This window comes from Malus domestica, chromosome 10, assembly GCF_042453785.1.
Source record: "Malus domestica chromosome 10, GDT2T_hap1".
Classification (NCBI taxonomy): domain Eukaryota; kingdom Viridiplantae; phylum Streptophyta; class Magnoliopsida; order Rosales; family Rosaceae; genus Malus; species Malus domestica.
Window position 1 is genome coordinate 42539532 of NC_091670.1, and position 15100 is coordinate 42554631.

The following is a 15100-nucleotide window of genomic DNA, read 5'->3' on the forward strand; positions in this document are numbered from 1 at the left end:
ACTATCGGGGGTTTTGAATTCGATTGAATAATACGAAGATCTGTCTCTCCGTCCGCGAGGAGAGAGAGAGAGAGAGAGACCCCATTCCTGCTGTACAATCCCCACAAGGAGGAGAGAGTTTTATATTATGACTATTAAAATTACACAAAAGTCCTTAATAACGAGTGGTTAACTTAACGGGTTTTGCGGGTTAAGCCAAAATAATCAGTTATTTAACGGGTAATTAACTGGTTGACTCGTTAACCACCCGATCCGTTTATCACTCACTCAAATACTAATTTTAACGGGTTGGATTAAAAATGCCGTGTTTGCAAATTAATCAGAATTTCCAAGTATCACGTTTCTTTTACAGATTGAGTCTCCAAGTTTCTCTAACTGGCATCTAGAACGAGTGCACATTTACAATAGTAAATAAAACATGTGAATTTTTTCTAATCCACGTCAAAGTGTATTTACATTACACATACGTGGAAGAGTTGTTAGATCTCATTAAGTTAAATGATCTAACGCCTCTTATTTATATGTATAACTTAACTATGCATTTTATGTTAAAAAAGGCCTCGTATTTCACATGTCATGAAATAAATGGGGGACAAAAAAAAATAACATTTACTTATTTTATCCCGAAAATTACATTTACTTGTGATATATTGAATTTAAATGTAAGGAATTACATGTCATTTGTATTTTTATGGCTAAAATAACATGATGGAGAAATATATCATAACTCTTTGATCTTTAAAGCTAGTCAAGTGAGTCTGGTACTTATTTTAAATGGCCATTTATCTAGTGCTCTAACTATTTAACCATTTGTGCATTTGAAATATTAAAAGCCAAGACCACCATGTGTTAATTGATTTCAACGTGAATTGGATGCAGGATAAGAAATATAGAAGAACATGTGGCCACAAAGCTCACGAAAGGTTGCTCTTATCATTTCATCTGCATAGAAGAGAAAAAAAAAAGGAAAACTGCTACTATCTTATTAATTTCAAGGGAGCAATCAACATCAAGTAAAAGCAATAAATCGATGTTAAGTATTCGTTGATTATAGAGAATGAAAGAAGGAAGTTAAGGGGAAAGACAAAAGAAACCAAAAGGAACAGCTGGAGTTTAATTGGCATTAATTTGGAGATAATTGGGGCTGCTCATTATGGAAGAAATGAATGAAAGATTGAAGAAGAAAAGGAAGAATAAGACAAGCAGAAGAAGGAAGCAAAAGTGGGCAAGACAAAGAAGGAAAAAAACGGCTGATTAATATAGTTCATTGGCCGGTCATTTTTCATTAAAGAAAGAGAAAAGGAAGAGGAATTAAAGGGAGGCAAACTGATCATCATTCAACAAGAAAAGAAAAGGAGAAAAAGGTTGCGGCAGGTAGAGATCAAGGGGAAGAAGGCAGCGGCAAAGCAAGAGATTTTCAGTCTTTTCTAAACTTATTTTTCTTTTAATTTTATGAATTCAATAATATTTCCGATTATGTTCTGGAACTAATTTCTTTTCGCTAGGGCTACGATGTAGCCTAACTATGAATTCTTAATTTCTTAGTTTAATTATTTATGAATTTTCATTCACTTTGAGTATCATTTTGCTATGCTTATGAGCTTGATTTTAATCTTGGTGATTGGCCACCACTTTGGTTTGAGTTGAGTGTATGTGATGCGAGTTAACGCAGATGCCATGTTGTTAATTTGGTTTTAGCGTCTTGCAAATGGTACCATGAATTCCTTGTTGTAGATGCCATACACTAGGTTTCATGCGGTCTCTTAAGTAGTTCTCAAATCGTTAATGAACTTGTGTGTGTTTAGTAGTCTAGATGCCATAGATTATTAGCACATATGAGTATACATAGTAATCTAGATGTCATGGATACTATATGAATTAGAGGAACTAGACCGTCAATTTGGATGATTACTCATTAATAATTAACTGTAGGAATTGAGTTGGATTGGTTATGGTGAATCGGATGCTCTAGTGTCTTTCGCAATTGATTTATAATTTGATTTCTTTGTTGTTCTTGTCATTTATTTAAGCTCATTTGATTTTTGATTACGTTTACAATTTCAAAGTTCTTTCTCAAATCATCAAATTTTCCATTTCAATTCAAGTGCAATACAAATTAAGTTAGATAATTAGAATTATTTCAATCTTAGTTGGAACGATCTTGTGCTTGCCTATTATACTACTTTACGATTCGTACACTTGCGAGCATTAAAATTTGGACTTAATTGGGTTGATTTCGGTTAATCTAATTTTGGCAACACTCTCTACCCCTCACCCACCGACACCCTTCCTCTTCCCTGATACCCACCCCTACCACCAAGCCTTTTCTCCTTCCCCAAAAACCCAGCCCCTTCCCTTCCCCCAAAATTCCATCCCTCCATTCTCTTCTCTGCAAATCAAAACAACAAAACAGCCCTCACACGAACTCTCTGCAAATTCACAAATTCTAATTTCAAACTTAATTAAAAAAATGAAGTGCAAATCTATCTGTGTGCTGCAGAACCTCGAAACGACGCGGTTCCTGAAGGCGAAGAAGAAGCTCCGGTCAGTGCTCCTTCGCCGGAGGCGACCTTAGATCTCGCCGATTTACTCAACCTATTTTATGGCTTTGTCCATTAGTGGGTCTCTATCTCTCCCTCTCCCTCTCTCTTTGAATATATTCTATCTCACACAAGCACACTAGCACTGTAAAACGCAGCAGCAGAAGGCTCGAAAATATCTTGGAGACAATGTTCGTGGCAGAAATTACCGTCGAGGATGTTTCCTAGCCGACGAGCACACAGCTCCCCGAGAGGTCGGCGCCGGTTGATGCTTTCTGTCGGGCTTCTGCTTCACTGGCGGGCTTGTCGGGCAAAGCCTGTCGGGCAAGGCTGAAAGAGAAGGACAAAGTTAACTTTGAAAGGTGCCTTTGTGGGGTCTTAGGTGTAGACCTTGAGGCTCACAATCAAGATTAACTTTTAAGTGCTCAGGCGTGCCACTGCCATCTTCAGCATGGCAGATGTAAAACGGATGTTGAGTTCTGATTATATATATACCCGAGAGACTATATTAGTTATGACAGGTGCCTTTGTAGGGCCTTAGGTGTAGGCCTTGAGGCTTCCCGTTAATAACTAACTTTAGTACTCGAATATATAAGGTTCATTTTCCTGGTTATATGAGTCTTATAACCATTATACTTTTGATTACCTGAGCCCGAAGAGCAGAATGAATCCAAATAGGTGCCTTTTTAGGGCCTTAGATAGGCCTTGAGACTTCCCATCAGAACTCTTTCTATACTCAACGTTCTAGCCCCAGGAACAGAATGAATCCAAATAGGTGCCTTTGTGGGGCCTTAGATATAGGCCTTGAGGCTTCCAATCAGAATTCATTCCGTACTCAAACGTTCTATGGTAATCATAATATAATAGAAATAAAACTAAGTAACATCTCGATTACTTGCGCCTCAAGTAATTTCGGACTTCTTGTTTATCAAAGCTTGTCGTGGATGGGTTAAGTCCACACAAGGTTCTTTTTTTATGCCTTGAGGCCAAGGACTTTTGAGTGATCAAATCTTACATGCCCGAGGGCTTAGAACTTAGATCTGGCTTGAACTATGAAGACATATTCAAATCGGATTCAAGCGCTGAGAGAGTCTTTTAATAGCCATATTACTAGAAATAACTTGAATACAACTTGTAGTATACAACATATTGCTAGGCTAATGAATGAAAAGACAAAAACAAAGAGGGTCGGGCAAGGTTTAACCTTGTCGGGTAAGGCTGATCGTCTTGCAACTTCCTATCTTTGTGGTTTATCAGGGGGTTTGAAAGCTTAAAAAAGGGGTTGGGAGATGAGTTTACAGAAAGAAATTGATACTACAACAAGAGTTGAACATGGTAGCAGAGCTATTACAAAGGGTTTATCCCGAAATGGATGAAGGCTTGGGCTGATTACAGCTTCGTTTTGAAGGCAAATCTGGCTTTGAGCACAGTTTGTGCTTGTATTTGTTGGTTTGTTTGAGTGTCTTTATCCCTGATTTCTCTTTCTTCTTTTATAGACAACTCGGCTTGGCTTCCTGTAGCAGTAACCTTGCCCGAATGCAGCTTGAAGGGTAGTGACTCATCAGCTTTTTACTTGTACTGCCACTATAAAGTACTTTATGGGCTGATTAGCTGGTGGGTCTATACCACTTGGCCTTTGGGTAGGTGGGCAAGTGGTTCACATGGTCTGAACCTAGTCAGAAAAAGGCCTCTCTTGCCTTCTGGACTTCGGGCTTTTCTCCCCCTTTTTGGGCCAACTCCCTTCTGAGCCCAAAGTTTAAGTTTTAACCCAAACAGACAGTTTTGAAATTTCTTCTGGAAACCCAAAAGACTTTGGGGGCAGTTGGAGAAAATTTGGAAAGTGGGTGTGTACCCGTTCAACATTTTAATGTAATTGCTCGGAAAATGGGGGGATATTTTGCTGGGAAGAGCGTGGGTTTTGACTAAACGCTTGAGGAAAGGTTCAATCTTTCTCCTTTTTTGTCTATATTAAGTATACTTTGTTCTGCATTTTTCTTTATAACTTGCAGTATTTTGCTGTAACTATTAGTATGTGATTGAATTTGGAAGAAAGCTTCAATCTTTCTCCTTATTTTCTCTGCATTTATGCTGTTATTTGTATTTTGGATTAAAACTGCAGGATTTTGATTTGCTTTTGTGTTTGTATCAAAACCCAGAACCCAGATCCGAAAGGGTTATCTGGGTTTGATTCATTTGTGTTGTTCGATCCATATCCGGATCCTTTGTTTGGAAGCCTGATTGTATTTGGATCAGAATTCATTAGGATTGTACAACAATGGAGGGTGAGAATGTTATGAACCCAAAATGTAATTGAGGTTTATGCTTTAATTGAATTGTTAAGGATTGTTAAATATGCCAGCCGGCGTTTTAAGAAGTAGAGTCTGTATAAAAGGAGCCTAGCTCCCTCAAATGTGGCAGATCAGAATTTACAACAAAGAAATTAAATACAAAAATATTTGGAGCTTTGCTCATTCATCTCTCATTCCCTCTTCTTCCATAGCTTTCTTGTGCTACTTGCAGGTTGATTAAGGGAATTGAGAATTGGGTCTTATTAGAGAAGAATTACATTAATGTCGAGCAGGGAAGAGGGAAAGAGAGAGGGAATTTTGGGGGAAGGGAAAAGGTTGGGTTTTTGGGAAAGGAGAAAAGGCTTGGTGGTAGGGGTGGGTATCAGGGAAGAGGAAGGGTGTCGGTGGGTGAGGGGTGGAGGGGAGTTGGGTAGGGAAGATGAAGGGGGTTATGGGTTTTTTTTTTTAAAAAATAATTATTTTAATATTTTTAATGACACGTGGCGCCCAGTTATTGTCCACATGGGCGCCACATCATTAGTTAACGGGAGACTTAACAGCTAGACTAACGGATGTATGAGACTGTCCCAAAATTAACACTTTAGGTATGACTCTGGAATGAAAAAAACTTCATGTACTAAATGTTGAAAACCACGAAACTTGAGGGTAGTAAACTGAGATTTACCCAAAATTTTGAATCGCAATTTATTTGGCTTGAAAGTGAAATAACATATATTCCACTATGGCTGAAATTGGATAATATTTAGGGGGCGTTTGTTTGCCCTCATTAAGTGGCACTGGACTAGACTAGATTAAGTGTTTGTGTAATAGTATGTTTGATTCTCGTGGGGACTAACTTTAGTGGGACAAAGTGGGACTCGCATGGACTAAGGCCATCTCCAACTGAGGGCTAGCCAGAGGGCTGGTTTTAGCCCTCTGGCCCTCCAAGATATTAATATTTTAATGAACAGTACATGGCCATATTTGCCTTCATCTCCAACTGAGAGCCAAATGACCATATGGCTCGTTTTATCCCTGCCACAAAAACCGTCTCCAACCGAGGGCCAAAAGATCATAGGGCCAAACATAATTTATTATGTAAAAACTGCAACTTAAATTCAAATCCAGCGGCTAAGTGACGTCAGCATATTGTTAAAAATGTTATTTAAGTTTCATGTTGTTAAATGTTTTTTTTATGTTGTATAATTTTTATGTTGGTTAATGTTATTTAATGTTGTTTCATATTGTTTAATATTGTTTCATGTTACTTAATTTAATTTAATGTTGTATAATGGCTTAGGAAGTTATAGGAAAAAAATGGAATTTAAAAAAAAATGAAACAAATTTTGTAAAATAGAAGTTATAGGGAAAAAATAGAATTTAAAAAAATATGAAACAAATTTTGTAAAATAGAAGTTATAGGAAGTTATAGGAAAAATTTTGTAAATAAAAAAAAATAAAAAATAACGGCTAGCCGTTGTATTCAAAATTTTCCCAACTATTCGTGTCGATTATAACCAGTGTTCTAAAATGCGGTCTAGGCGGCGGTGATCTGCCACGATTAACTCGAAATCGTTCACTAAATTGGCAAAGACATTGAGTGGTGTAAGGCGGCCACCTGGGCGGGCTCGGCGGACGCTGGGCAGTCTGTGCGGCCTGGAAAAGAAACTTCTGTTGCGAGACTCACAACCTTCTTATCTCCTCGAGTCTCGCCGTCTGCCTCTCTGTTTGCTAGAAGAGAAGTTGAATATGGAGAGAGAGAGAGAGAGAGAGAGAGAGAGAGAGAGAGAGAGAGAGAGAGAGAAAGGTAGATGAGATTTATGCAATTGCAGGGATGGATAATGGCGACATGCTGTATAAGTGATAGGATTTTTACTACTCATGTGAACAGACTTAAATCTCCTATTTTACTTGCAAGAATCACAAGGTTATTGTAGTATAAACGGATCTCGCAAGGTCATCTCCACAGGGATTATTAAATAATTCAAACTAATCAGATTCCATTTAAATATTGGAAAGTAGAAATTGAAGTGATTGATTTTATAACCTAATTAAAATAAAAACGAAATTAATGAATTAAAATAAACAATCTGCAATATTAGAGCTAGAGAGAAAGAAAACAGTTTTGAGAGAATAAAATTAAGAAAGCACTAGGGTTCCACCATCACCTAGCAATCCTATGAATTTTTACCAATTACTTATGATCTACACATGCCACTTTGAAGGTTAGATTTTCCTAATTCATATTCTACTTGGAACCTCCAACATAGAACGTATATCTAACATGCAACCCGTCCGGACGTTCGGATCAAATCTAAACATGAAAGACTCATTATGCTTTATGAAAATCCTTTGAAAAACCATGCAATCCTTAAGACGTGATATTCATCTTAAGAGAAATTACAATTATTAATCACAAGAAGCCAGCGTCAATTTCAGGGAACCTTCCGACCAAAATTGCATCAAATTACTTTTCTAAAGATCCTAATGGTGATCAGGCATTACGACAATTAGATAGTTTTTATCCCGGTGATTAACAATTCAAAGTACGCATGCAATCAATCATAAACAATTAAATAAAAATCACATATTCATGCTAAGGCTCAAGGCTTCGCCCTAGCAATAGAAGTTAGTTCCGCATATTCATAATTGAAATCATAAAAAATATTATTAAGAAAATGATTGAAAACACCTTCAAGTAGAAAATCTTCAAAACCCTAGCATTTCTCTCTGTCTCCAATATTGCATAAAATAAAGCGTACCCTAAAACTGTAGACGGCCAAGCAATATATTTGCTAAGCCCCCACACAAACCCTAGCCAACTAAAATTAATAAAAACCCTAAATTAAAATAGTAAAAAATCGTCTAAAATCTGAACAGCCACGTTTTGACCCATAAGCTGCTCCAAAACTGGCCCAATATAGCTGTATTTAATGTTTGGAATATTCTGAACACTTTTCCAGAAGGCCACGAACCCATCCGAGGTCATCTTGGGCTCCAAAAACGTCATTTAAGCCCAAAAACGTCATTTTCCAGCACTGCGCACTGCTTCTTTATTTCCTCGCCAGAAAATAACCGCTTGATGGAAAAATCCCAAATTTTGATACGATCAAGCTAAGTGACTCACAAACGTCCTCCAACTGGAATTACTCCAAAATTCGTCCATTTGGTCCTGTTTTGCTCCAGAGGAAGTTGAAAGTCCTATATTGAAAATACAATTCAAAGTATCAAAATTCTTCCAATATATTAACCAAAATATACTAAGATTAGGATAAAATATATAATATAAAATCTACTCATCAATAAGGTTTGCAGAGATGGGGAGAAAGGTAGATGAGATTTGTGCAATTGCAGGGATGGGTGATGGCGACAGGTTGTACAAGGTTTGCAGAGATGAGTGCGGCGACAAGGTGTAGAAGATGAGTGTAATTGCAGAGAAATGTGAGTTAGGGTTTTGAGGAATTCGCAACTTTTTGCTTTATTAAACAGTCGGTGAAGGATTTAAGAAATGAATGTAGGGCCAATGTTTTATTTTATTGAGAGGCCCAACAATATGGGCTTACAAAATGATACAATTTTTGAACTTTACATGTATCCTCATATTTAACATATATACATACCTATATATATTCTTTATTTTTTTTTAAATAACATAGTATCAATGTTTATTTATATATATTATGTCGTAAATTTGATTAATTTATATGTGATTTGAATTGTGAACTTGTCGTACATGTGTTATCCTACAATACTCCTCACTATTGTTATATGGCATATATGCTTAATGTGTTTTAAATTTTGGACTTGTTGGATACTCTTTTTGCTTTTTATCATTCTTTTATTATCTTATTTATGAATTTGATATAAATATAATTTTTTGTAAGTATCAATATGCATTTATTTACAAGATACACAAGAAATTTACCTAAATCCGTCTAGGCCGCCTAGACCTTGCTTAGCTGCCTAGGCGGTAGGCGCCAGCCCGCCGTCCGACTAGCGCCTAGAGTTTTTTAGAACCTTGGTTATAACTGACACTATTGCTCTTATTCCTGTCGGTTATATCCGACAATTTTAAGCAAAAATTTTGCCCAGCCCGGGGCTGGCTGGAAGGGGCCAACCCTTTGGCCTTTTCAGATTTTGTGGGGCCACGAGCCATCTAGCCTAGCCCTCGGTTGGGGACGATTTTCGGGCTATTTTCGGCCCTTTGGCCCTCTGGACCATTCGGTTGGAGATGGCCTAACAGGTTCGCTAAATGGTCTTAGCGAGACCCCCCAAAATTGGGCGGACTAATCAACTTTGCTTTGTCTCTCCCTGCTTCGCCTCTCCCATCTACTTCTTCCTCACTTGCTCAACCATTTTCAAAACCAAATAGCAGAATCTCAAACCTATAATTCAACCCAAAATTCAGAACAAAATTTTTTTTTTTTTTATAAAATTGCTGCGTTTGAAACCCATTCGTTCCATGAGTTGCACATCAGTCATTCTAGTACCACCATAAACCAAATTGCGCCATGGGTTCTGCTGATTGTGTGACTTGTTCGTCTGCTTGGCTATGAGATAGGGAGCTTTTGTCGACGACGAGTGGGATGAGCACCGATACCTCTGCACTAAGAAGGAGAAAGAGGAAGTGAAGATGTGAGAGAAAGTGAAAATGGCGAGTTGTGTTGTCTGCAAAGTCGAGAAAGAGGGAAAGGGGAAGCAATTGTACAGAGAGAGAAAATGGGAAGTAGCTGCTTCTAGAGTAATGCATTACCTACTAAAAAATAATGGCAGGAGATATTTTATATTATAATATTTAGTTTATTATTTTTATAATTTAAAAAAATATTGTGGGTCTTGAAAAAAATTTAGTCTGTAGTTTAGTTTTGCATTGCACCAAACACTTCATTATTCTTGTCTTACTTAGTCCAAGACAAACCAGTCCAGCTTAGTTTCTGAAGCTAGTCCAGTCCGAGATAGTCCGGTGCAACAAACACAGCCTTACACTATGTTTGGATGAAGAAATTTAAAATGACGGGATTTTATTTTCTAGAATTTGTGAATTTTGTTGTTTGGTTAACCTAAAAGAATAATGGAATTGAAAACGGAATTTGTTAATTTTAAGCTCCCAATCATAGAAATTGGGAAATGACACCTATTTACATGGAATTTAAACTTGGGAATTGGAGGTCCCAAATTCCAAGTTTTTTTTCCACGCGGAAATTCTAAATTTCTATGTTATAAATCCAAACAAGGGAATTGGTACATATCAATTTATAAATTCTGACTTGTATCCAAATTCCAAGTTTATTGTACTACGGCTGAAGTTGGATAATATTAGGGTTTAGTGTTGAAGGCCAAAGGGTATAAAATTGGATAATACTTAAGGCTTAGTTGCACGATCCTTCTTCCTTGTAATGAATTATTTCAATTAAATTGGACTAATTAGAGAACAAAGATAAGAGACCAATTTCCTAAAATGGAGCTGGTGTGGTGCACACAACTGAAGCCAGTTCTCATATCTAAATCAAGGAGTAAAGGTTCTGATATCCTACTGCAATGAGCGAAACCCACTCTTACCACAAGCTATTAATAATAGTGATCTCCCATTACGTGCAACTATTATCAACATTACAAAAATAAATAAATAAGGAAATAAGGAACAAATCCGTTAATAGATACTAGAAACAAACATGTCTTGTTCAAAACAACGACAAGCATCCGATGTAGCAAAGAAATAAACTTCATAAAAGTCGAATTATTAAGAACTAGGTATGCCTACATACTTTGTTCTATTAATAAAGGATCCAACTGATAGAAAAAGCACCAAATAGTTAAATCATCTTGTCTCTCCCCTCATCTCTAGTCTGCTGATGCTGCAACTTCATTCATCTGGCGCTCGGCGGGCTAGAGATGAGGAGAAAGACAAGATGATTTAACTCTTTGGTGCTTTTTCTATCAGTTGGATCCTTTATTAATAGAACAAAGTATGTAGGCATACCTAGTTCTTAATAATTCGACTTTTATGAAGTTTATTTCTTTGCTACATCGGAATATTGTCGTTGTTTTGAAAAAAACACCAAAGAGTTAAATCATCTTGTCTCTCCCCTCATCTCTAGTCTCATCTTGTCTCTCCCCTCATCTCTAGTCTGCTGATGCTGCAACTTCATTCATCTGGCGCTCGGCGGGCTTGATCTGCACAAGGTTGTGAATTATGATTACTCATTTTGTACAAATATATTAGTTATAGCATAATTTCATAAATAGAGTAGGATGAATACCAAAAACCACTCTACGCTTAAGCTAAAAAAAAGTTTTTGAACGCAAATAGAGGATTCATTTAGTCAAACTCTACTCAAACGACTTAATTTGGAAAAACGGACTTAAAAAACGGGTCCAAGACGTCGAAATTAGCCTAGGAGAGGTCTCGAACGAAAACCCAAAAAGTCAACGCTGGCCGTTGACCGGTCAAAGTCAAGGTCAACGCTGACAGTTGACCAGTCAACTGTCAAACCGGGTCAACGTCAACGGGTCTGGGCTTGGGTTGGATCAGGGTTGGGCTTGAGCTTTGGGCTTGGGTCCAAAGGGTTTAGGGCTTAAAGATAATGGGCTTAGGGCCCTGATTCACAAAGGCCCAAAGGCCTTTAGCCTAAGGGTTTCTGGGTTCAATAAGGGGGCGGGCCGAAGGCCCTTGAATTAAAAACGGCCCAAGGTCCTTAACTAAAAACAATTAAAATAAATTGAAAATAAAAAGGAAAATGGGTTTGGGTTGGGCTCGGCAGAAAGGCCCAAAGGCCTAAGTTTGATGGGTCGCCGGACCCAAGGAAGAAGAAGGCCGGAATTCGGCCGGAAAACTACACAAACTTTAAACGTCCATAACTTTGTCAATACTCGATGAAATCGAGTGATTCAAAAACGAAAGTTGTAGTTCTCGAAGAGACGAAGAGAATGGTACCTCGCGCGACGTCTAACTCGCCGTGGTTTGACCGGACAACGCCTCAAAAGCCGCCGGCCTCGCCGGAAACTGAGTAAGATTCAAATGAGTATAACTTCTTCAATACCCAACGAAATTGGGTGAAACAAAAAGTAAAGTTGTAGTACGAGACGAAGAGATTGATACCTTGCACACCGGCCAACTCACCGTGGTTTGGCCGGAAATTGCCTCGAAAGGGGCGGTGCTCGCCGGAAAAACTGGGAAAGTCTTCCCCAGGTTATTTCTGTGCTATATCCTCGATCCACAAACATATCTCAAGTTAGATTTAGGTTACAGGGACGAAAATGAGAAGAGTTCAAGCGTCCCGAGGCTTACCCAAATCGGAGGGACGAGAAACCTCGCCGGAGTTCTTCCTTCGAACCAACGCTCGATGATTCCTGCGTCTTCGTCGATTTTTAAGGATGCATGAAGGGAAACGGAGGATGCTGGTGGTTCAGCAGCGTGTGTATGTATGTTTGTGTGTGTGTGTGTGTGTGGAGCTCGGGCAAAAGAAGAGAGTGCAGAGAGAGAGCACGGGAAAAGGAAGAATGAGAGGACTGAGAGGGAAGAGAGAAGAAAGACTCGGGGGACAAAAAAATCAGGGGTGGGCCCCTTGGGCACACCATTTAAGGGTCATAAATCATTTTTAAAAGGAAAGTATCCCTACACTTAGAGCAATTCCACCTATAGAGCCTTTCCCCCTGGCAATCCACTATTCAATCCACCCTATTAAATAGTAACTGCCTTAAATGAATAGTAACTACCATTAATGAACAGTAATTGTCATTTACATCTCCACCCTTGGAACCCTCCCCCTGGCAATAAGCAATTAAAATAATAGTTTTTTTTGTTTGTTTAAATAATAAAAAACCCTATCTCTCTCTCTCTCCTCTCTCTGACACAAAAAACAGAAAATATTGCAAAACCCTCGGGCCACAGGCTCGTCGACTCCCCACCCCCCTTCGCTCGGGCTCCCACCCTCACTCGGGCCCTTCCCCGCTGGAGCTGCTCCCACCGGCCCTCAGGCCCTTTCTCCTCCCCTGTCGCCCGAGCAACCAGCATCCGCTGGAGTTGCTCTTAGTGAAAATACAAAAATGCCATCTTTGTTCCGTAAATTCCGAGACTGGTTGTTACACCCTGCCTCTCTTTCTCTCTTTCTCCTCCATCAAACCTGAATAAATAATTCGATTAATCCCAATGCTCTGAAACTTTCCCAATACCAAACACAATCACAATGGTGTGAGGAAAAAAAATGGAATTCCAAAGAAAATGCAACCATCAGCAGCAAAACCAAAACGCAAGCAAAAAAATAAATAAAAAATAAAAAAGATGTAATAGATATCCAGCAAACCTCCAAAGACTTTGGACATGGAGATTTTCTTAAGGGTAGTGTCCATCAAAATTCTCTTGAATTAAAGGTGCGTTTGCGAAGAGTTTTACGGTTTGCAATTCAAAATCAGGAAACAGACCCATCGTGTGTTTGAATTTAAATGAAAAAGGTCGCACGAAGTGCGAAGCATAGGAGATAGAAAAAATAGAACCAGGAAACGGACACTGCAAGACAGTGTCTAAATCGCAACGTAAAAAAAAAAAAAAAAGGAATCATGAAACAGACATTGTAAAAAACAAAACTAGGAAACGAACATTGCATTGCAGTGTCTGAATCCAAATGTAAAAATAATATAAGAAAAAGAACAGCAAACGGACATTGCATTGCAGCTGTAATGCCACATTTTGGAATTTTTGTTTATCTTAAATGCATTTAAGTATCACAATACATGATTGACTTATTTATAATTAGCATAAATATGATTGATATATTGTTAATATGGTAACTTTTTATTGATTTGATACCAAATCACCCTTTTTTAATCTATTTTTAAACTTATATGGATACATTCTTTTTTTTGTTAATTTGAGAATGTATCCATGTCACGTTTAATAAAAAAAAATTACTAATGTTATTACGCCTAATATCTATTTTTTTTTTTTTTTGTGGTTTTGAATAATGTACCATGTTGTGGTACAATAATTTATTTATTTTTGTTAATTTTGATAATAGTACCCATGTTTATATATATACATTGTGTGAGAGTGTAATTTATTTCATTATTTTTAAACCCACATAGTTTGTAATTTAAAAAAAAATCTAGTAACCTACATAGAAATACACTATTACATTAATGGTAGGGACTTCGATAAAAAATTAAAAATTAACAAGGTTTCAGCAAATAATACTAATAGTTATGGATCACATCCAAAGTGTCCCAAATAAATAATCAAACCATTTACAACGAAAAAGTCTTGAAATTTCAGAAAAGTTGATAGAGAGGGGTTACTTACGGTGGCAGAGACGGCCAGGAGAAGGAATTGGGCGAGGTGAGGTGAGAGAGTGCACTAAGGCGGATTAGGGCTTAGGGTTTGACAGAGGGGGGTAGAGGATCGCCATGTTCTAGCAGCTCTCGGCTACCTAATCATTGCCAAGGTTAGTTGAAAGGACACGTGACAGATGATTAGGTGTATGATGAACATATACCATAATTTATGGTGGTGAGGAAAAATGCTTCCTAATCTCTAACATTCTTGAACAAGCATAAAAATAAATAATTCAAACCATTTATCAAGAAAAAAAAAAAGCCTTGACATTCAGAAAAAAAAAATTAAATTTATGAGTTTAGAGAGAGTTACTTAGGTGGTGACCATCACCATCACTCGAGGGCAATAAGCAAAAAATTTTCATGAACAAAATGTGTACAATCTACCCTGTCATTTTGTGTCTATCTAGCAAAAGCCACAAAATTCATCCAGCTGTCCTCCCAGCAACTTTGAATGAATATCTTTTCATAGAAGGAAAAGTTACTTTTCTGTAAAATATTTCCCTACCAAGTACCAACTCATCTTTTGAAGAAACCTTCTGGTGATGACTGATGGGCAAGTAAAAAGTCGTTAGACTCGCCCAAATGGATGTTTGGTTTGTTGGCAATGTTTAGGTTGTCGAATCTTTTACGGTGAAAATTAAATTCATCTTCTTCTAGTGGCTCGCTCTAAGTTGGACGAAATTATATTTATATTTGTTAAATTAATTTAATATTTGCAGCGACGGAGTTAGGATTTTCAAGTAATAGGATCATAATTGACAACAAAACTTCATTGAACCATTTCGTCTAGCACTCGGCGGACACTTGTAGATTCTTGTCGACATTTACCAAAATCTTACGCCAACGTATGTCTCGACAACTACTATGATTAGTAGAGACTTTTCGAAGACAGCTTATAGGAAATTGTGAAGTAATGTTGAAGACTGACAAGACTTGTCAACT

General features: G+C 37.7%; 1 long non-coding RNA gene across 1 annotated transcript; it reads right to left on the bottom strand.

The window, feature by feature from the left end:
- Window positions 1-10789: 10789 nt before the first annotated feature.
- Window positions 10790-12324, bottom strand: LOC139188458 (uncharacterized). Its single transcript, XR_011571883.1, has 4 exons — window positions 12117-12324; window positions 11928-12029; window positions 11763-11831; window positions 10790-11002 (listed from the first exon to the last, which is right to left on the bottom strand). It is a non-coding gene; the product is annotated as an uncharacterized lncRNA (long non-coding RNA).
- Between the last annotated feature and the right edge of the window lie 2776 nt (window positions 12325-15100).